Source organism: Labeo rohita, chromosome 8, assembly GCF_022985175.1.
Source record: "Labeo rohita strain BAU-BD-2019 chromosome 8, IGBB_LRoh.1.0, whole genome shotgun sequence".
NCBI classification, from domain to species: Eukaryota; Metazoa; Chordata; class Actinopteri; order Cypriniformes; family Cyprinidae; genus Labeo; species Labeo rohita.
The window spans coordinates 25,176,207-25,199,399 of NC_066876.1; the positions used below are offsets into that span (position 1 = coordinate 25,176,207).

At 36.0% G+C, this 23,193-nt stretch overlaps 1 long non-coding RNA gene across 2 annotated transcripts; it reads right to left on the bottom strand.

Moving 5' to 3' along the window:
• Window positions 1–5,344: 5,344 nt before the first annotated feature.
• LOC127169295 (uncharacterized) lies at window positions 5,345–22,959 on the bottom strand. Of its 2 annotated transcripts, XR_007828225.1 has the most exons (5): window positions 22,910–22,947; window positions 18,227–18,291; window positions 17,367–17,410; window positions 6,434–6,568; window positions 5,345–6,336 (listed from the first exon to the last, which is right to left on the bottom strand). It is a non-coding gene; the product is annotated as an uncharacterized LOC127169295 (long non-coding RNA). The 2 variants fall into 2 exon arrangements; XR_007828224.1 differs by lacking the exon at window positions 18,227–18,291 and having other exon boundaries at window positions 22,910–22,959.
• Window positions 22,960–23,193: the final 234 nt, after the last annotated feature.

Below are 23,193 nucleotides of genomic sequence, written 5' to 3' on the forward strand. Positions count from 1 at the left end.
TGTGGGCTATATGTAAACATCTTTTATATGATATATATATTTTCAGATCAGTACTAAATAATAACATGCATTTTGTTTGATACAATATATAGCAGATTCTGAAAGAGGGATGTAAACTTTTGATCTCAACTGTATATCTTAATTCTGAGAAAAAAAGTCTGAAATGCAACTTTGTATAGAAAAAAAGTTGGAATTGTGAGGGGAAAAAAAGTCGCAATGACCTTTACTTATTTTTTATTAAGTGGTGGAAATGGGCTTCCATACAAAACTCACTGATTATGAATATACTATTATATAAGTAAGCAGATTTGCCATATGAATGCAGCATGAAATTGCACATTTATCCGATTCCTATTGAATGCTTAATGCATTAGAAAGTAATATTGGAGTACATATGCATAACATACGTACAGGCAAGCAGACACCCCCAGAATATGCATTGCATAGTTTCATGTTAAGCATTTTTTCTACAGAAAATCATGCAGTTTCACTGTGTTCTATTTATATTCCGGGTTATTCTCCTTGCTTGTATATAGTACGCATCATACAGTGTACAATGAATTTGAATTTTTACTCTTATTTTGCACTTTATTACTCATTTAAGCCATGGTAAGCATTTTATTGAATTGCAAGTGCCCAAAATTTGCAGTTTATTCACATTTCTGTTTTTTCTTTTCTTTCTGTTATATCTAAATATTCATGGCTTAAAACTAATGGAAAATTGGCAGGCCTGTGCTGTAGTTTTATGGTTGTTTTGCCCTCCAACTTGCACTTAAAGCTGTTTAAATAGCAGTAGGAAAAAACAGGAACCAGCTGCAGTAATGCATAAGGGAGGAAGACAATGTCAATGTTGAAAAAATCTGTCCGTCATCTGTCAGCAAAGAAAAAAGAAACACAAAACAGGCTCTTATGTAATATTTCAGCAAGGCTTTGTATGTATAAAAGCTTGTATCTATGAAGCCAGTAATTATCAACAAACTAGGCACAAATCACCAACATCAGCTGATCAGCATCAGCTGTCCTCATACACTGTGCTGTGAAAAATGCATGGCCAATTAAAAAAGCAAAGTGTGCCATCACGGTCCTATGAACACAACAGTGTTAACCAGAAAGTAAAGCATCAAGCAACACTGCTTTAACATCGATTACTAAGCTCAGAACATTCTGTTCCCTGGACTCATTGCTGGTACGAGTACTTGAGACACAGATCAGCTAGATGGTTCTGAAGAACATTAAGGATACAGATAGTTTCTTGTATCTCTGGGCTCAGCTTTGCTTTTTTCTCCTTCTTGTGAAAACCTCACATTTGTATTCAAGTGAAGCATTCTTTAGAAGAACACAATATAAAGGAGTCATTTTCGTTGCAGGCCAGTGATTAATGGATCTGGATGAAAAGTCCAAGCTGATAAGCTATAATTAAAGAAGCAGAAAGAGCAAATGGGTCACGTTGGATTATTATGCAAATAGTAATGTAGTTCAAATGTGAGTGTGTGTGTATCACATTTTGAGAATGAGCATTAATTAATCAGAAAGACAGTCACATTTTGCCAAAATTGTGGTGTACTTCCTATGTTGTACATTGGTCTTGTACCAAATAATCATTTCTGTAATCACCACCAAATTCCTCACCTGGTCCTTGATATGTAAATATTTTCCAAAAGCTTTACTGCTTATCCACATAATGGATTACATGTGAATAATTAAAGCCTAGGAATCTGTGCTGTTCAAAGGAGTCCTCATTAATATGGAACCTACTTGGAGAAGTTGAAGAGCAGAGGCCCTAATGTCTACTTCACCTCAAACTGTCAGACACAAACAAACCTCTCCATATTTAACATGATTCTTATATAACGGGCTGCAGCCAGGTTACAGACATTGTGTCCTTACATAAGGGTGGAAGGAAGGGAGAAACGATTGAAAGGGATTGTAAGATCTGCCCTGTACCCTTTCCTTTCAAGTTTGATTATTAATTTAATGAGGGCAAAGGGAAAGGGAAAGACAAAGAGCATAATTGCTATGAGTGCAGGAAAAATGTGTTCAATTTGGAGTAACTATTGGAGACTCTTTTATTGTAGATGTTTGTCTGAAGTATCATTAGTAGTAGTTTTGTTCTTGTTTTTAATGAAAGTACATTTGGTTCTTACTTTGACCAAGACAAATTGATATAAAGCAAATTTGATATGTTACTATTTAAGAAACAGTTCACTGGGAAAAAAAGAAAAAAAAAAAAAAAAAAAAAAAAAAAGAAGAAGAAGAAAGACAAAAAAAAAAATAATGTACTTACTCTCATGTCGTTCCAAATCCGTAAAATACATGTTTTTTTGGTGGGGTTCCCCTGGTAAAAGTTGCATTCCAGGGACTAAATACAACGTTATTTGGGTCGCTGCAACCAATACCGACCCCCAATAATAATATTTAGCCCCTGTAATGCGAATTTTACCCATTGGAATCGTGCCAAAAAACTTGTATTTTACCCCCAGAATGTGATTTGGGTTAATTTTGGGCTACTTTTGAGTAGCAACTGAGCAGGTTTTTTTTTTTTTTTTTTGGGTGGTTGTGAGAACCTGGCAGAGATTTTGGCCTATTGTCTCTGTCACTGTTATACATGCACGCAATGTTTCTGTGCTACTCAGTCACAAAAACACATAATTTCCATATGTTTTAAAGCATTGCGGTTTAAAAACAAGTGATTTTATGTGTTGAAACGCAATCAGCAGCGAAAGAGTACTCATTTTGCTATATGTGCGCACTATCTGGTGGAGAACAGTTATTTTTGCCTCTTTATAGGCATTGAACGGTTAAATACAGGCATTTTCAAGCTCTAATATGGCAATGGGTGGGTGTTTCTTTTTATCAGTTCAAAACAAGTCCAATAAAGTGCATCCATCCACAATAAAAAGTGCCTCACACAGTTCCGGGTGGTGAATAAAGGCCTCTTGTAGTGAATCGATGCATTTTTTGTAGGAAAAATATACATATTTAAAACATTTGGACTAATGAAGTGAAACACCTGCCCATTTCCATGACAGAGCTTGGAAATGCCTGGATAATTTTTAATATAGCACCGACTGCATTCCTCTGAAAGGAGGAAGTCATATACCTAGGATGCCTGGACAGTGAGTAAATATTGGGCTAATTTTCATTTTTGGTTAAACTAACTCTTTAAAGTAACAGCAGTCATTCATGTTAATCAAACAAAAAAAGAAAGACAATCTCTCACTGCTCTTGACTAAGGGTGTGTTCACACTTGTCATGTTTGGTTCGATTAAAACAAACTATGGTGCAATTGCTGTGTAAACGCTGCCATCCAAACACTGGTTCACACCAAACAAGCAGACTGAGATCACTAAAAAGATGGGTCTTGAATGAAATATGAATGCAACAAGGACCAAATGCTTCTAAATGAACTAAAAACCAGGAATTAAGGACAAAATGCAATGCTATGCAACATGATTTCACGAAGGGAACAAGTGGTGTATACAAAATAAAATGGGTACAGGGGAAACATGTAGCAACGAGGAGGTAAAGTGCCTTTTATGAGCTCTTTGTGAGTTTGCAGGTGGTGAAAATAAAACCATATGTACACGCAACAATGAGCGCGCTTAGTCAAGCAGACGCTATTAGGTGTATTCAACCTAAAGCAGCACTGAGAAGACAGATCGATGAATGGGTGCTTTAATGACATACACCAATCGGTTTGCTCAGTGCTGCTTTAAGTTGAACAGATCTTTTTGTTTGGGATGAATTCCATCAGGAGAAAGACATCATTCAACCCGACTAATCAGGTTGTGAACGTATCACTATGCTTTTAGGTCCTGTATCTTTAGGTTCGCTGTCAAAAATGGTAAATGCTATCATTTTCCTTTTTGGTCTAGACCAAATGAACCAAGCAAAGTAAACTACAAGTGTGAACACCCAAAATCACTTTTGTAACATTAATAAGAAGGAAAATGCATGTAACAGTTTTTTGTCTTATTGCTTGTAATTAGTTTCTTATTTTTATTTAAATGTTGACTGTTTACTTGTCTTCAGTGAGCTCGAGTTTTGTTTTTGTTTTGTTTTTTAATATAGGCTAGTATTAGTTTTTGGTGATATTAACACCAAAATTTTAGTATCAAAATTTTATATCATAAAGACTTTTGAAGCAAAAATAACTATATTGTGATATACATTGTTACCATGAAAAAAAAATACTCATATAGTGATATATAAATATGGCTGTCAACTTAATTAATTAGATATGAAAAAAATAACATGATTAAAATATTTTAACGCACTTAGTGCGCTGGAACCGCCCCTAGACCTGTACATCATCTTATATTTTATACAGTTGAGTGTTAACAAATATGATGCAGGGCAACAACTCTGTAAATGCAGTTATGCCCTAAATTTCAAGATATTGAGGTAAAAAGGCTCCTGTATGATTTGCTGTTTCATATTTATAGATCACAAAATATCACATGGCCAGCAAGAGCAATATGACATGAGTGCTAATTTTGTCCTGATCTATCATGAACTAAAACGCAATTTTATACAACAGTTCAGTAAACAAGAATACTGATATTGTGTTATATTTTAAACACGATATTATGTGTTTTTGCAATGAACATACCTTTGAAGCCACAGCAGAATTGTTGCATCTCTGAGCAACACAGCAGTTTAGTTAAAATAATTTGTTACCCTGCTGCCTAAAAATTTTAAGTTCAGTCAACTTAAATAAGTTTAGTCAACTTGAAATGTTAAGTTGTACTAAGTAACAACTTAGATATTTGTGTTTGCTAAACTTAACAGATGGGTAAGTAACCCAATTTTTAAGTTGAATCAACTCAAATATCCAAGTTGTCACTTAGTATAATTTAATATTTTAAGCTGAATAAACTTTGTTTGAGTTGACTGAACTTAAAATTTTAAGGCAGCCAGGTAACAAATTATTTTAAGTTGACTCAACCAATTGTTTTTTACAGTGTAGTTTGTTCATTCATTAAAAAATCAAAACAAAAAAACGCATTCTGTGAAAAATGAAGTGTTTTTACACTTCATTCCATAAATGTTAATTTATGAAATATATAAACTATATACAAATTTCTATAGTTAGAAAAGTTATAGTCAAAACTTCCTTCACCCTCCCCTGCCTTCATCTTTTCACATTGTACTTTTGGCTCTGAACATCATCGCCATCACTAGTGGCAGCTGTTCACTGTTGTCTCTTGGTAACATCTCAGCGTGAGAAGATTCTATACCGATGTTATTTGTCACTTCAGATTTATAAAGAAAATTTAACACCCCGAGGGGCACTGCTATTTTTCTGGCAATGATGTACTGCAGAAACGGGCTATAGGAATAAAGCATGAACAGAATATGGTGTTATTTATGGCACAATGTGTAAAATTACCATGGCATAATATATTAAAACCTTTATTTTAGATAAAAAATCTTGTCTGTAGCCAAGTCATTTTTTATGTATTGAATGTACCATGCAAACCTTGCTATAAATTTGGAAGACATGCAGCAATTAGAAATGCATTGTAGTACAATTTAGCAGTACCTGCAGCATGGATGTGTCAACAATTTCAGATCACTTTCAGACTGCAATAAAACTGCGACCCAGACCAACATTTCATGCAGACCTGATGTGGTGTAAAACACTTTGTCACCAACCAAACATGAACTCTGACGACAAATGGACTGGGGTCAGTGTGAAAGCTTTATAATTTACATCAATTTACATACCGAGCTGTGATTGGTCTCGTCTTGCGTATATTCAACCATTTATAGCTGCCTTTACGCTGCACAGTGATCATGTTTTGATTCTTGCGTGCAGTCGACAGCAAAGACGTGCGCCGAGTGTCATGACAACGCTCTGATGCAAAATCATTTACGCAGAACCACAGGCTAAAACCTAAACTTCTATTAAACTTTAATGCTATTCTGTTGCTGCCTTGAAGAAATGGTATTTCCTTCAGAAAATGCAAATCAAGACAATCCCCTACCCCTCTCTTTCAAATCTAAGCGTGAGTGTGGCAAACCAATAAATGGACTGGAGAGATTTCAGTCACAGTTACAGAATCAAATGTCTGAGGAACAAACAGTCCAATCCTCATTCTCTCTACTTCCTGTATGACAGTTTACTTCTTTTCATCTCGTTTAGTGTGTGAATACTAAGTGCATAACACCTGCAAGTGTTACATCAGAGCAACCTATTTCTGACACTAGAGTAAGACAGAAGTGGCTGAAAATTTATTCTAATTATGTCTCTATGTTCCCTCTGTGACTTTCTCAGTCGCTTAAAATTGCTGGTTGCCGTGGAGCCTGTCGTCATTGTGATGTGGTGGATGACTGCAGGAAGAGGACACTGAATCAGTATTAGCGAGAATGACGAACCAAAAAATAACATCTGTGTAAAAAAATGCTCAGAGAAATCTGGTCTCCTCACGCGATCGCATTAGTATTCTGCTCATTCAGTCACCGTCTGATCCTCAGACCTCTACGTAAATCTCCTCTTCATTCATTCCTCCTCCTCATCTCGCTTTTCTGCGTGGACCAGAGCTATGCATCCGGTTTTATGGAGCTAGAAAAATGAAAAATTGATCTTTAGAATGCAGCATATATTTATATATATATACACACGTCTGTACGTGTGTGTGTGTGTGTGTGTGTATATATATATATATATATATATATATATAATATATATATATATTAGGGGTGTAACGGTACAAAGATGTTACGGTTCGGTACGTACCTCGGTTCGAGGGTCTCAGTTCAATACGATTTCGGTACAACAGAAAATCTACTATGCTATGTTTTTTTTTTCATTTATTTTAAACAGACGGTAGTACAAATTACAATTATTTCCACCTACATGTGAAAATACTAAATATTATATCAAATTCATGTCATATATAGGCTATAAAATCTGCAGTACATATATACATACAAGGAATAATAATAATTAGTTTTTTTTGTTTGTTTAAGTTGATTTTGCTGGTATGAGGAAAGTTGAAGTAATCGCGCCGGTGCACACAAACACAAAACTATTATGGAATATTTGGATTTGTGTCGAATGAGAGAGGTAGGATACAAGAGGACAAAGCTACATTTCGCAGACAGTTGAGCGCGCAAGCCTTTAAAGTAACGTTATACTCCTTTGTCAGGGAGAGACGCGTTCAGAATCAGCACATGATCACTGTCTAGTGGTCTTTGTTTTCAAGTGTGCAACTCGTGGCATTCGCTGTTCTTCTGGCGGCGGTTATCAAACAGAGTTGCATTACTGCGGGCGCCCCCTTCTGAAATGAGGGTGAATTGCCTGGGATATATATAAGGATTCAGTCTGATTATGATTCACAAGCTTGCGATTTGATTTGCTGTAATTTTGTTATCATATAAAGCATCAAATACGTGACCCTGGACCACAAAACTTAAGTAGCACGGGTATATTTGTAGCAATAGCCAAAAACACATTGTATCGGTGAAAATTATCGATTTTCAAAAATCATTAGGATATCAAATAAAGATCGTATTCCATGAAGATATTTTGTAAATTTCCTACCGTAAATATCAAAACTAAATTTAGTAATATGCATTGCTAAGAACTTCATTTGGACAACTAGCGCTAGGCGATAATTCAATAACGATAATTATCGCGATATAATTTTCCTCAATAAAACGATATGAAGAGTTCGATAAATGTTCGATATAATTTTTATGTGCCAAGCGGAACAAAACAGCACGACTCATTTGAATCGCGCCACACGGACTGTTTATCTGCTCGGAACACAGTTCAACATCACCATCATTTACCATGGATTTACTGTAGTAACACTCACTGCACCATGGTATTGTGGCAGCAATGTGGGAGTAATGGTATATAATTATAGTATGTATGTATTTGTGATTAAGCTATAGAATATGTGCATTTATACTGAATGTTTTTAGACTACCGTTTTTCATACAAATAGGCTACCTATAAAACCATGTAGTTATATTTTTACCATGGTATTGAGGTACCATTATGTGTGGTTTTAGTTGTGTTTATCATGATTTAAAATGTATGCTTGCTAGACCAATGCTTAATTTAAAAAAAAATAAATAAATAAAAAAAACCCATAAAATTTAACCATATAAAACTGAGGTTGCTACAATTTTTACAGATGTTACTGATTGATAATGAACAAAAAATTACCTCTGCATCCTCAAGCTACTATCAAGAGACAAAAAAGTGATATTATTATTATTATTATTATTATTATTATTATTATTATTATTATTATTATTATCATTATCAGACAAACCAAACCTGTTTCTTGATTTGAAACAACATTTAGATTTTTATTTTGTTAAGGTCTGGTTTCTACAACTTTCACTTTGGAGCAAAAATCTGACTTTAAACTTGAAAGAAATAAAGATTTGACATTTATCGTGATAATTATCGATATCGACTGATATGAAAAAAATTGTGATAATTTTTTTGCCCATATCGCCCAGCCCTGTGGACAACTTTAAAGGGCGATTTTTTCAATATTTCCATTTTTTTGCACCCTCAGACTCCAGATTTTCAAATAAATCTCTGCCAAATATTGTCCTATCCTAACAACAATCCTAACTCCATACATCAATGAAAAGCTTATTTATTCAGATTTCATATGATGTATATAAATCTCTATTTCAAAAAATTGACCATTATGACTAGTTTTGTGGTCCAGGGTCACATGTGGTTTTGATTTAATGATTTAATTTTATTCTGATTCACAAGCTTGCATTCGATTTGATTTCCGATTCAATGTAGATTATTTTGGATATATATCAGGTACAGTACATGTCAAATTTTCTCAGGGAAAAATAATCTCTCAACTGCTGTAAAACATACATCAGAGTCAGTTGGTACTACATTACTATAACACTGAAGGTTAAAATGAATTAAAATTAAATTACACTCAATGAAGTTTTTATAATAATTAAGTTACAATCACATAATTATATTTCTACTCCAATCTGTTTTTTGAAATATAAAAATTTAAATGGTGGCTGTCATAAAAACTTGACAAATTTATTTAAACATTGAAGAACAGTAAAAATGATAATGAATATATTATATGGTGCATATATTTTGCAAAATGCTCCTAGAGTTAATTTTTCTAGCTGACTAACGATTATGTGACATTGTTTACAAGCTGTTATACTGACGTCTTTCCACAGCTGAAACACTGATTGAGCGATTACATAAGACAGGATATGAATTTTGGTAAGTTGTACTCCTTCTTTTAACATACATTCAGATGTTTGTTATGTTTATTTCATTTTGTAACTGGTTTTAACGCAAAGAAGATCAGTTCATGTGCGCTTCACACTGCCGTTTCTCTTTAACTGAGGTGCTACTGCGATCTGTCACCTCACAAACAGAGCCAAATGGTGTTTATTGTTTGAATACTGTATAAAAAAAAAAAAGAACAGTATTTGAAATCTGAGACTTTGTTTCATATCAAAAGTAACAAGGACAAAGCTTATTACGATTTACTGGATGCGAGGTACGCTACAACGTTCCATTCATTAACTAAAAACAGGCTGGACTAATCGATTCTTGGGATTTAAGAATCACTATCATTTCGTAAAATCAATTCTAAGAAATCTGAAAATTCAAATTCACAAAATGCAAACCCAAAAAATACGCATTTTGTAACATGACAAGTGTCTGAAATGCATATTTACGAAATCCCAATTTCTTTGTCATATTCTAGCTCCATCAGGTTTGGGCCAGGTGTTTTATTCACGTCTGAATAATTAACAGGCTCTTTGGGATTCTGAGTGAGACACGAATCAAGAAACAGGCTTCATTGTGATGAAAATTCTTTCCTGCTTTCGTCTGGCTTCTGGGCCGACAGCTCAACCTGAGACTGAGTCCAAACAATGCCAAGTCCAGCGGGACTGCTGGTTGTGACAACATACAGAGACACAATGGCAGAGCAATAAATTGAACGTGTTTATTCTTGTTGAACCAGTATGCACAAACACAATCCCCCTATGCTCTCCTTAGCAACACAATTACCCGTCTTCCCAGAATCCTGCACCATTTTGTTTTATGTTCAAAAACCCATGCACTCAAAGGGGTTGCGTCATGTTGTGAACTTCAAAAGAAGCCCGACTTTGCATAATTCTTATACACATTATTCCACGTACTGTGTTCTGGCACGAGGAGCCGTTTGTTGCATATCCGTCTTATAAAAAAAGAACGATTAGACAATGTGTACGTCTTTGTGAAAGACACAGGAAGGGATAAAGGCCAGAGCGAGAGAAAAAGCGAGAAAGAGTGATCGTGAGTCCCTATTGTAGCCCAGGAAAGCAGAACAGCACAGTGTGCTTTTGAGTGGATGCGGGTTGCTCTGATGAGTCACGAGAAGAGAGAGAGAGAGAAAGCACCACCCCCAGTCGACTCTCTTCCTGTTAGACGCACAGAAGGAAAATATCCTGGGCAGCCCACACAAACAGGAAAATCGGAAGTCGACTGTTAATGGCAGCGTGAGCGGGGCAGAACATATACCTGAATCAACAGACAATAACAAGAAGAGTCCTTTTATCCACAGATTGCTGCTAGAGTGATCTTGTGTTTAATTGAATTGTTTGCCGCTGTGAATATCACATGTATTCTGTGACACAGAATTACCATAATATCCTCAATCAATGAAACCCATATAGGGACTGTGGATGCCTGTTTCCACCTCAGAGTGAAAAAAACAAGAGACAAAAGAAATCAAGCTACATTGTGGGATATGGAGTTATGAGGCATGAGTCACAACCACAAGATATAAAGTCACTAAAAGAGTTAAGGTCTGTTCACACCAAGAATGATAACTATATTAGCATTTGTACTGATAAATATTAATGTTTTGTTATAAGCAGTTCCCTATAATATATTGCTTGGTCGTTCTTCTGCACTCACTGCTGGATTTTTTTTTTTTTGCCCAAATGATAGGTTCAGCTTGTTGGGTCATTTTATTGTGTTATTTTAATATTTTTTTACCCAGGTGCTGGGTAGTTTTTAGTTTTTTGTCACTTATCTGCTGGATCATTTTTACTGTCAATACAAATCATGAACCCTACAAATAATGAACCCCCTAGTACGCCATTATTGCAGCTGTGGTTTTTTGTGTGATTTTAGAGTGCACTTTAATTATTTAAAATGGTAAATCTTCAGTAGCAAATGGGTCAATGTATAAAACCCAACAAGCTGGGTCAAAATAACCCAGCATGTGTTCTATCCCATATTCACCCAGAAATGGTCATTTTTTTAACCCAAATGCTGGGTTCAGCCTGCTGGGTCATTCAATTGGGTTGTTTTTTAATATTTTTAGCCAGGTGCGGGCAGTTTTTTCTGCACTTCAAAAAATGCTGGGTTATTTTTTTTAACCCAAAACTTCAGTTTGTTTGGTCATTTTATTGGGTTATTTTAATATTTTTACTCAGGTGCTGGGTAGTTTTTCTGTAACTAAGCTGCTGGGTCATTTTTAAATGGGTCATTAAATATTATTAAAAATTTTCTACCCAACCGCTAAGTCTCAGATGAAACAACCCTTGCTTCCTCTACAGGAGAGAGTGTTTCACAGCGCCGTCGCTGTATTAAAATATGTTCTCTTATCTCAGTACTGTTTGTTTATGGGCAAGTTATGGACTCAGTCATGACATCGTTCAGCTACGAGTGAAATGCAAGCCGGCGGTCTGAGGTTCATAGTTCCTCCGGGCAAACAGCAGCCAATCACCGGCTCAGATTTCTTAGACACACCGGCATGAGAATTAGCACTATTTGAATACAATTGAATACACTCAAATTAAAATGCTACTTTCAAATGTTACACTTTTTTCCTAAAATGCTTGTTAAATCAGTTTAAATGTATGCAATAATGTAAACTATGCTGTATTCATCTAAATAAATTCAATTTGTCTTATATTTTGGTCCATGGGTGTTCTTGCTTAATAATAAATATTCATCTTTTGATTATTGCGGTTGTGATTTTTAATTTCCAGCCCATTTTAACCAATCAATATAATTTTATTTAAACAATAGTTAAATTAAATAAAACAACCTAGCATGTTTGGAACAAACATTTAACCCAACCAGCTGATTCTAAATAACCCAGCATGTGTCCTGTCCAATATTTACCCAGCACTGGGTTGCCAAATAACCCAAGTTGGGTTGTTTTTAACCCAGCATTGTAGTGTAGTGTAGTTATCCTAGATGAAAATTGAAATTTTGGAAGTTTTATATCCAAAGGATATCCAAAATATCCTATGGGGTTTTTTTTAAATGCTGGTTGTTAGCAACTTTTACTCAACATAAAAAAAGTAGATTCAAGTCATGTTAACCACAGGCTGCATTTTGCTCGTACATTTCATATGAAATTCCTGAAGAAACCAGAAGTAGCAAAAAACAAAATGTCATCACATATCTGTTTACATGAACTAGCTAGATATGAGTGAAAATATGAGTAAATGCCTATGCCAGTCACAGCCAATGATATGTTGCTAATTGGTTGCTAAGTGTTCTGGGCTGTTTTAAGCCCATTTCTGTATAGTTGCTATAGGGACTTCTGGATCATTGCTAAGGTTGAGACTGACATCTTCAAATCTCTATAATATTTTAATTTATCTGCACAAGGCTCTTCTCTATCAGTGTAAGGTTCTGTTGCCCTTTTTAAAATCCAAAATTGCAAATCTACTGGCTCAGAAAGCAGTACATTTGAGATGTCCACAGTACAAAAGGTATAGGACAAGTTTCTAATTTTAATACTTAGGGTTAGAGGTTTGTTCAAATCGCTAACACTATGTATGAGCAATAGTGATGCATGCCTTGGCAATCACCGCTAATGCAGTACAAAGCAAGGAACATGGTATAAAATCGGTGACCACGCTGTGTAAATAATAATGAAAAAAAAAATGTTTACGTGTGCATGTGGGGGAGGGGGGCTGACTAATGTTGGTGTTTACCTTATTTGAAAATACTAGACAGTTTGAAGACAGAAGTGTTGATTGCTGTTTGTGTGTTTGTGAGTGAGCGTGTGCTCGTCTGAAGTACTCTCACTCACTCTCTCTCTCTGCGTCATTTCTGACACCTGTTTCCTGCCCCTGCCACACTTCTGTATGACCCTTATCCACCCACTGCAAACCATAACAATCCCCGGCTCTCCTGCCGCCCTGCACTGCTGCGCTTCACGCTGGGGCTCACTGACTCACGGTCTGCCGTGGGAGACACATCGGCTTTCTGCTGCACACTGCGCTTCTGAGCTCACGGAAACGAGGACAGAAATGTGTAGTTTGGCAGAATGAAAATGAGCTGTGATTATGGAGAAATTTACATAGTCAATCACGGCCTAATTAGAATCGCACATAAAAGGAAATGTGTTCCTGAGAGGATGATTGCTGGCAGCTACTCTTTTCACACATGACTGGCACATTGCTACACTGACATCAGTGTACTCATTTTTTTTCCGTCATTTCATGGAAAAATATTTCCAGATTAGAGCATTTATTGTCTTCTGTAAAACCATACCTACACTTTTTTTTTTTTAATCTCACTAGAAGATGTGAGTACCATGCAAATTAATTAATGCTAAGAGGTTGGCAGTGGTTGCCACTGTGTTTCTCTGTGGTTGCTAAGGTATTCAGTGGTTGCTAGGGCATTGTGAAACCAGAGGAAAGGTTTTCTGAGTGGTTTTTAACATGCTGCTGTTCAGGTTTTTAGTGCATTCCTATGTGGTTGCCAGTGTTGGGGAAAGTTACTTTTAAAGGTAATGCATTACAATATTGTGTATATAAAAAAAGTAACTGTGTTATGTTACTTATGCATTACTTTTCATCACCTGGGCTAGGTGATGATTGTATTTTTGGCAACTGTAAAGGCTTTTAGACAAAAGTTAAATATGATCCTGGACCACAAAACCAGTCGTAAGTAGCACGGTATATTTGTAGCAATAGCCAACATTGCATTGTATGGGTCAAAATTATATATTGTTAAGCAGAGATCATGTTCTCTGAAGATATTTTGTAAATTTCCTACTGTACATATATCCTAAATTAATTTTTGATTAGTAATATGCATTGCTAAGAACTTCATTTGGACAACTTTAAAGGTGATTTTCTCAACATTTAGATTTGTTTTTTTAAAGTCAAAGGACAAAGTTTGATGAAAAGCTTAAGTGCAGGGTGACGTCATCAAAATCGTTGATCCATATTGGCGGAAATGAGAGTCTGTGAGATTTGAATGCTTATATCTTGTAAATGTAAATTTTATTGTTTTGGACCACAGCAGCTTATAGATAACCTTCAGTATTACAAAAAGTTACTTTTAAAAGTAATGCATTACAATATTGTGCTACTCCCCAGAAAAGTAACTAATTACGTTACTTAGTTACTTTTTATGGAAAGTAATGCATTACGTTACTTTTTAAATCTGAGCAGGGCTTGCTTGTTTGTTTTTAACATAAAAGTTCTGTTTTTGGCAAATGTAAAAGCCCTTTCACACCAAAAGCCTCAGGCTGAAGGAAAAGTAAATTCACATCTCTACAGTAGAATGCAGAAAAAAAAAAAGTTCAACACTCTTCAACAATAAAATGTCTATGTTCGCGCAAATCATTTATGATCCAGCTTCACTTACAGCAGAAGTGAGTATATGGGTTTTTTTTATGAATCTTTGCGATTGCCTTTCCTAATAATGTGCTAGTTAGCAAGTTAAAGTTAACAGTAAACAGACTTGTCTCTTCACAGAGGGGCGGGGCGAGCAGAGCTCATCTGCATTTAAAGCAGCCTCGACCAGAATGAGATGATTTTTGCAGAGCTTATTTTGGGAAGGTAAAATGGGTGTTGTTTTACACAACCATTGAGAATTTTTAACCAAATTATATTATAGACTTTTCATTAAGACCCTGAAGAATCATATCAACTTGTGGAAAATGGGCATCCGATGACCCCTTTAATGCAGGTACAGCCATAGATACGTATAGGTAGATCCCTTATTATTGATGGAGGACGCGTCGTGCTTGACGCGGTCGAATAATGCATCTACCTATACAGATATATGGGTACAACAATGAGCACTGAAACAGTTTACACTGAAACACAAACCTGGAGTTCGAGGGTTGAAAATGCTAGAGCAGTGTAAATGATAGGCTTAACTTAGGAAAAGTTATGCGTTTTAAAACGAAAACGCACTAATGAAAACGCAGCCTAATTTTGGCTTATCAGTATGGTTGAATTGGATCATCAAAGGTCAGCAGCAAAAACACTGGTACATAAAGGATATTTGTATTATCTAACATATTTAATTATTTCAGCTTTGTGTTATATTCTGAGCTGCATTACACTGTTTTTTTTCCCATTTTGAGGGATAATGAATCAGTTTTTTTTATCTGAATACGTAACTCGCATTACTTGTAATGCGTTACCCACAACACTAATAACCTTTAAGCTAATATATTCATACGAAAAGCCATAAAACTTTGATTTTGAATTGTTGAGGACTTCAAGTATTTCATAGACTAAAAAAGATGAATGAGGCATCTCCCCTTCGTTCCACTATAGAAAAGTGAAGCCAAAGCATCTCAGTATTGCCGCTGTAATTTTGATCCCGAGTCTGCGCAGTAGAGATTCGTTTGGAGCCAGAGTCTGCCCAGTAGTGTGGAGAAAAATGAAAACTTGAACATACATCAGCATGATCAGAACTACCTCAAATGACAGAAACCATCTTTGGATGTAAGTGTAATTTGATTATTTAGTTTGTCTCACGCCCCATTAGATTACATGGACAGGGCGGGGTTTATGACCTATACTGCATCCAGTCATCTGGTGGCGATCAAGATGTTTTGACTTTACTTTTCAGGGCGGCACGCTTGTTTTTAGCACATTGCTATGTGGTTGCAAAGATTTTCAGACTACTTTTTAACAAGGAAGCCCAGAGTATGGCGTAAAGCAAAACCATGATGAATCAAACATCAAATAAAGCAAAAGGACAAGGAACAAAAAAACAGTAGTCATCATGTGTCATTATTGTCACAGCATCATCTTTGAGAACTTGAATCAGTTAATTAGTAGAAGTTATTACTTCACCAATCAGCATGACATCCATCCTTTATTGTTGAACCAAATGTGATTCAAACAACAGAGATGTGACCATGTTCAGGAAACAGTTGCGACTAGCTAGTTAGTTTCTGAAGCAAAGCATCATACTATGGTGGTTAAAAAGTGAGTTATGTTGTATGTTAAACGCACCCCGGATGGTTTTTAGAGCATTGCTATGTGGTTGCTAAGCCACATAATTTGACAAACACAGAGCAGTGACCAGAGGTTTACAGAAAGATCAACAACAGTAACTATTTTGGCGAAAACTATGGTTGCAGAGGTAATGGAATTCTCATATACAAACACTATTGGTCACTATGAATCCCGTTTTGTGAAAGGAACTGCAGCTCTTGACTATAACAAGTTAACATCCGTCAGCTTCCTGAACTAGATTCAGAATTAGCTTTGTTTAGTTTTGTTAGCCAAGCCAAACGAACCATATATGCTAAGAGTGCTTGAACCTTCCAAACGCAGAGAAGATAAACGTTTCATAAATGTGCTTACACAAGTGTCTCACTATTTACATAAAGTTTATGAAATATATAAAGCTGCTGAACCGGCTCCCAGTGCTGTATGTTTGTTTGTTTCTCCCCCCCCCCAGTTTCCAAGCACCTGGGTTGGCATGCCATAGTGCCAGCCATAGAGTATTTTATAAGCACGGCTGTTAGAACATCAGTTTATTGAAAGATAAAGCCTCTGGCCACAGTCTCTCAGCTCGCAAACCAGATGTGACACACTGACACGGCACAACGGCTCCCGGTGATTTTTCAGCGTTTCAGCTGCTGTTTGGGTTGTGTGTCATTTGAGGGGGGCTTCAACATGTCTGTTCCTGACACATCCTTCTCAGACCTTAATGAGGAAGATCCAGGATTCTGTCTGCCTCCGTTAAAGCACAGGCAGACATGATCAATTTCTGCCCACAGACAGTGTTCTGCATGAATCACACAGGCACACACACCCACCCCCTTGCGTCAAGGTAAAAGCGATGTGCTATAAGCAATGATGCATAATAAGCATTTCGGTTTTCAAAGTCTAGTTTTCTATTAATACTGGTCAGGTTTGGGGTCATTCACTGGCAACAAAAGGTCACAGCTTCAAAAGCTTCACAAACCTGCCGGGGGCACTGTGTTGTCCACAAATCACTGAGTGGGCCGAGCATCATCTGTGCTCAATTACAGAGCATCAGCCCTGCGGATCGCCAGCAGGAGATCTTATCCTTCTACTTCTACTTGAAAACTCGAGCTGTCAGTGTGCCCTCAACTTACCTTTCGGTAATGAGAAACTTCGCCCTCAGGACAAAATGTCAAACCTAATGGGAAACAAAAGCAAAAATGTTAGTAAAATTAGGAAATTAGAATAACATTTGCTTCATGCATGTTGATAACAAATGCATACAAAATTACTATGAAAGTAAAAGTGTTAACCAAAAGCAACTTCCCTGCCACACACACCCACACCCACAGTATTGTTCTTTCATCCTACTGACAAACATGGGATATCCACTAGGATGCATGTCCAGGATTTCACAAAATAAATACACACCAATATTGTTAGTTCTGCCACTGCTGACAGAAACCTTCTAACTACCATGTTTGTCTTGGGTGTATCCAGAACTAAGAAGAGAGCAGCTGCGCACAAATTCTTCACATTAGGCATGTTTTCCGGTATTTCAGTGAGAATTTTATCTAAGCTGGCATGTGTCGTGGGGAATTTTCTTCTGTAAGCTAACACATAGTTTGACAACAAGAGCAAATCCTGTGTAACCATTCATAACTCCTAAAACAACAATCTATTTCAGAATCAAAAACATTTTTTAAATATTTCAGATTAAACTTCATGCATCATTATGTAAACAAACTGCTGTTTGCTGTTATCAGCACGCATTCCCATAGGCAGCATGATGGGGTCTCATTTTTGTAGTATGTGTATGTGTCATTTTGTGGCAGCTTTTCTCCTGTAAGCAACCGCTGAACCTTCTCTGGTAATTAAATCACAATCCTCTGAGATGCGTTCAGACCACTTGTGGCCTAAGGGGGATCACTTTTTCCCCAAACCCTGACAAAAACAGACACACATTAAACTCTGTTCACTGATAACATTTGAAATGGTATTTCTCGGAACTCACATGGTTCAGAAAGTCAACATGCCTCAGGGATTTGGAAATCTCAGGTATTTTTAAGGCTGGGGAAGCTAGAGCAGAAGAAAAATAATAAAATAATTTCTCGGTCAGAAATGAGATAATGATACTGTGAATGCTCCTGACACATAGTATACGTCCATCAAATACTTTTACTCCAAACTCGCAAAAAAATTCCAAGAACTTACATAGAAACCTATACAAAGTAGCCAGAAAGAAATGCTAATTTTAAAGAAAAACGTCAGATGGACTTAGAGGCTTTTGCATCTGAACTCTTCAAATATACCATGTGGGACAGGGCCTATGAATGTGTGTTCCGCTCATGCTCACCAGAAAAGCAAGGTCTGTTAAATAACTCGCCATCAGGAAATTTCTATGTAGTTTACTTGTTCCTGTTTGCAATAGCACTACTGTGCTGTAACATGGCAAGGCTGGTAAAATGACCCTACCCTCTCGTTCACTGATTCGCTTCCCACTATGCTCTGCTCACATGCTCTGATAAGAATAGCTTTGTTGGCCTATACATTATTTGGATAATTAGTCAAAAATTGTTGGTAACACTTTATTTTAAGGTGTCCTTGTTACACTTTACTTGTACTTACTATTATAATAATTAATAATATAATAATTTATTACTATTACAGAAGGTTAAAACACTCACTGATGCTCCAGAAGGAAAAACGATGCATTAAGAGCCAGGGGTGTAAACTTTTGAACAGAATGAAGATATGTATATTTTTCTTATTTTGCCTAAATATATTTTTTTCCATTTAGTACTGCTTTCAAAAGCTAGAGAAGATACTTAAGTGTTTTCCAGAAGACAAAATAAGTTAAATTTAAAAAGTTAAATCTTCAAATTCAAAAAGTTTTCACACCCCACCTCTTAATGCATCATATTTTCTTTCTGAAGCATCAGTGAGCATTTGAACCTTTTGTAATAGTTGCATATGAGTCCCTCAGTTATCCTCAGTGTGAATAGATGGATCTCAAAGTCATATAGTCATTGTTGGGAAGGGTTCAAATACACAAAAATTCTGAAAAACCAAATAATTTGTGGGACCTTTCTGAAGAAGGGATGCAGTTTGTTCAGGAAAAACAAGGAACTTTTGAACAACCATCACTAAACAAAAACAAAAAACAGCTGTGGGTCATTCAGTTAACAACACAGTATTAAGAATCAAGTGTATGTAAACTTTTGAACAGGGAAATTTGTATAAATTCAACTATTATTTTCTTTTGTGGACTATATGTAAACATCTCTTATGTGAAATATCTTATTCAGGTCAGTACTAAATAAAAAATAACATGCATTTTGTATGATCCCTCTTATTTTGGTAAAATAATTAACATTTTGCAGATTCTGCAAGGTGTATGTAAACTTTTGACCTCAACTGTATTTGAAATCATAAGATATAGTTTAATAGCTATGATACTGTTTTTGAAATCAAATCTTACCATAGATATGACAAGAAAACACTGGCATCTAATGGTGCCTCGCTAAAAAAAGTGTTAATTTATAAAATAAAGCATATACATAAACCTAAATCGAAAATAAGTTATCAAACAAACACGTGTCCACTGTAGTACTGTTTTGCAAGGCTTAGCTCTGTTTTAACAATGAGACCTTATTCATCAGCTAATCAGCTAAAGTGAGACATGACATCAGGTTTCAGAATTTGAAAAACTGTTCAGACATGCCTTAGGTTGAACATCTCTGATGATGTGTTGAGAGGGAATGATACAAAAATGGTGCTTGAGTTTATAAATAAGTTACTTTGTTCTGTACAAGACATTATTTTTGACGTCAGCAAATAGATTGGGCTTGCAAGGCAAATGGGAAGCCGCTGTGTGTGCGTATGTGGGAAGCTTTGGCATTTTCAGAAACAAGAAAGTTATTCATAGTAAGACAGTGTTGCCAATTGGGCTGTTTCCACATGGAATACATGTGATTTTGGGCCCAAAGGAATTCTTCTCCCAAGACCGAAGACAAGGAACCAATGTGAACCATCCCTTTTTGAGTTTCACAGCACTGTTGGTACAAACCTTTCTCCCTGGTATCTGAGAGCATTTTCCTTTGATCGAAATGTCAAGTAGGCAGTAGATCTGATTACTCGAGTGATTGCAATACCTTGTCCAAATTCAATTGGAAATGTTTCATCTTCCTACATCAGATCGCTCCAATGTACCCTCCATACACTTTAACTCTTTCTTTACCTTCCAACCGCACTACATTTCTCCCTAAGCATACTCACAGTGTGGTAGAGAGTAGGCTTATGAAAATAAAAGTTCAAATGCTTGAACTTTTCTGATTATTGATTTATTTCCCCTTCTGCTTTCCTTTCAAGATGTATTCCACCCTTACAGGGTCAAATGTGAAATCCGAGGGATGGAGCAGTTTGGGAAATGATAGAGCGCTTGAACTAAACAGCGTTTCATCTGATTCTCAAGCCTGTGATGAATCTGTGAAGCCCACACATCAGTGCAACACATGCGTAACCAGCACGGCTTTGTGACTATACTTCAGAAGATGCTTCGCACACATGCACACGCATACATACACACCAGAACAAACACTGGAGCACATATGCATACACGCACACTTTAGCACACGCAAACTCATCTGTGGAGACGTTTGTTTGGCTGCGAAGTTGGCAGGGAATTTTTTAAAGAAGTATTTGCGTCATGCTGACGATTTGGGTTGTTAAAAGTCTGCCAGATTTATTTTTTGCAAAGGTCAGAGAGTAACACAATCTAGTTCTTTAAAGAAGAATGCATGTAATTCTTCCCTAAAGGACTTTATAAAAGATTTCTAGAATTCTGATGATGTCAGTGTGCTAATATTAAGCAACGCAGTGAACAATAATTTGACTGTATTTAATTTTGTACGAACTCCCACCGGGAGTATGATGAGGACAAAAACACTTAGATTTAGCCTGTTTTTAATAATTTATGTTTCGTTTTCCATTTTAAATTTAGCTTTAATAGCTAATTTATTCTCTTTCAAGATAACCTGTCAAATGGGCTTTAAAAAAAAAAATCAAGGAACACTTGCATCAAAACATTGTGAGCCTTTGGTTTGTCTTTCAGACAACTGCTTGATTGTTGTTTTTGATCCTTAGATAAAAGTGGCTAAATATATTCACTTACATAATACGATGTTCCAGTAATATTCATGATTCTCTGTTTGAGGTGTGGCTTGGTAATATCCTTACTTTCCTGGGAGTTTGCTTCAAAAGCTTCCTTTAATTGTAAGATGGAAGTAGTTTATTTGATATGTAATGCTATGTGTCATTCATTTGACTTGTTCCAAGATAATAAAGTTTCCACCTTTCTATTATCCATCTGATGACTATCTAGATTCTAGAAAGCTGACATCATAGTTGTTTATCATATGCTTAAGTAACTTTACATAGGCTTTTTTTTTTCCAACAGGCCTTGCCCTCTTTGTCACTTTGTTACTCAACCTAGGAGCATTTCTAATAGTGTCATCAGTTAATTTGCTCAATGTTTGATATCAATTGCACTACTAAATGAACTGCTATTGAACAAGCTATCTGCAATATTAAATACTGCTCCAAACTGATAATGATAAACATATAATAAATGAAAGCAATGGCATCTAGTCTTCAAGTGCTTTTCAATTAGCTAAGACAAGTAAATAGCCAGTAAATAAACGAATTCACTTCATTTAAGTTAATATATACATGTAATCCTAGACCACAAAACTAGTCATGAGTTGCACAGGTTTATTCGTAGCAATAGCCAACAATACATTGTATGGGTCAAAATGATCAATTTTTCAAAAAATTTCCTATCGTAGATATATCAAAATTTAGTAATTTGCATTGCTAAGAACTTCATTTGGACAACTTTAAAGGTGATTTTCTCAATATTTTGTTTTCTTGGCACCATCAGATTCCAGATTTTCCAAAATAGTAAGAATCATAAAGAATATTGTCCTATTCTAACAAACCATACATCATTGGAAACCTTATTTATTCAGCTTTCAGATTATGTATAAATCTCAATTAAAAAAAAATTGACCCTATGACTGGTTTTGTGGTCCAGGGTCACATATCTTTGAATAGCTTATTATTATTAGATTGCTATTAAATATAGATTATCATTATTATTAAAGTTACTAATGGTATTCAGACAAGCACCGCGAGTTATTTGCGTTATCATGTCTACATCACAGTGCCATTCGGCTGCATTTACGTTGTAAGATCTGCACAGATTTATTTTACATTATATTTGTGTCCCGTCTTTTTACATTTCTTATTAATATCTCACTATAAGCATTCTGGACAAAAACACGTTTAATTTGCGAACAACAGCAGGACGCGCGCGTTCAAAACCGGCGTTGTTGACAGAGCACGCGGTTGCGCATAAACATAAACCGCCTGTGTGTCAAACTGAATTCGGAATAACATACGATTCTTACTATTTCTGCTTTTCCATGCCATATTACGTGTATTGAAAGTCGGTACACACTACTAAAGACAGCTGCTACCGTTTCAGTTTTACAAATTCAGTATTGATTTGGTAGCTAAATAAATTACACAACATCCTGGTGTTGCTTTGTACCCCTTGACCGTGCGTGTTTGCTGACATGGTTACTTATGAGTCATGAGTCTTTTGTCATTTTTCAACTTAAAGAAAGTGGTTTACCTCAAATGTCCCAGCAGTCACCACCGGCTAACTTTACGACCAAATCAAACCAATGACGCTGATTTTAGTGGCGTAATGTATTTGTTCAAGGATTGGCGGTTTACACCTGTCACTCAACTTGACCATACCCACCTGCGTACAACCCTCGCTCGTAAATCGAATATGATAGCGAACATAATTAATGCACATATATTGATGTGTGTGTATACATATGCACTACCAGTCAAGTTTTTTAACAGTAATATTTTTAATGTTTTTTTTTTTTAAGAAGTCTCTTCTGCTCA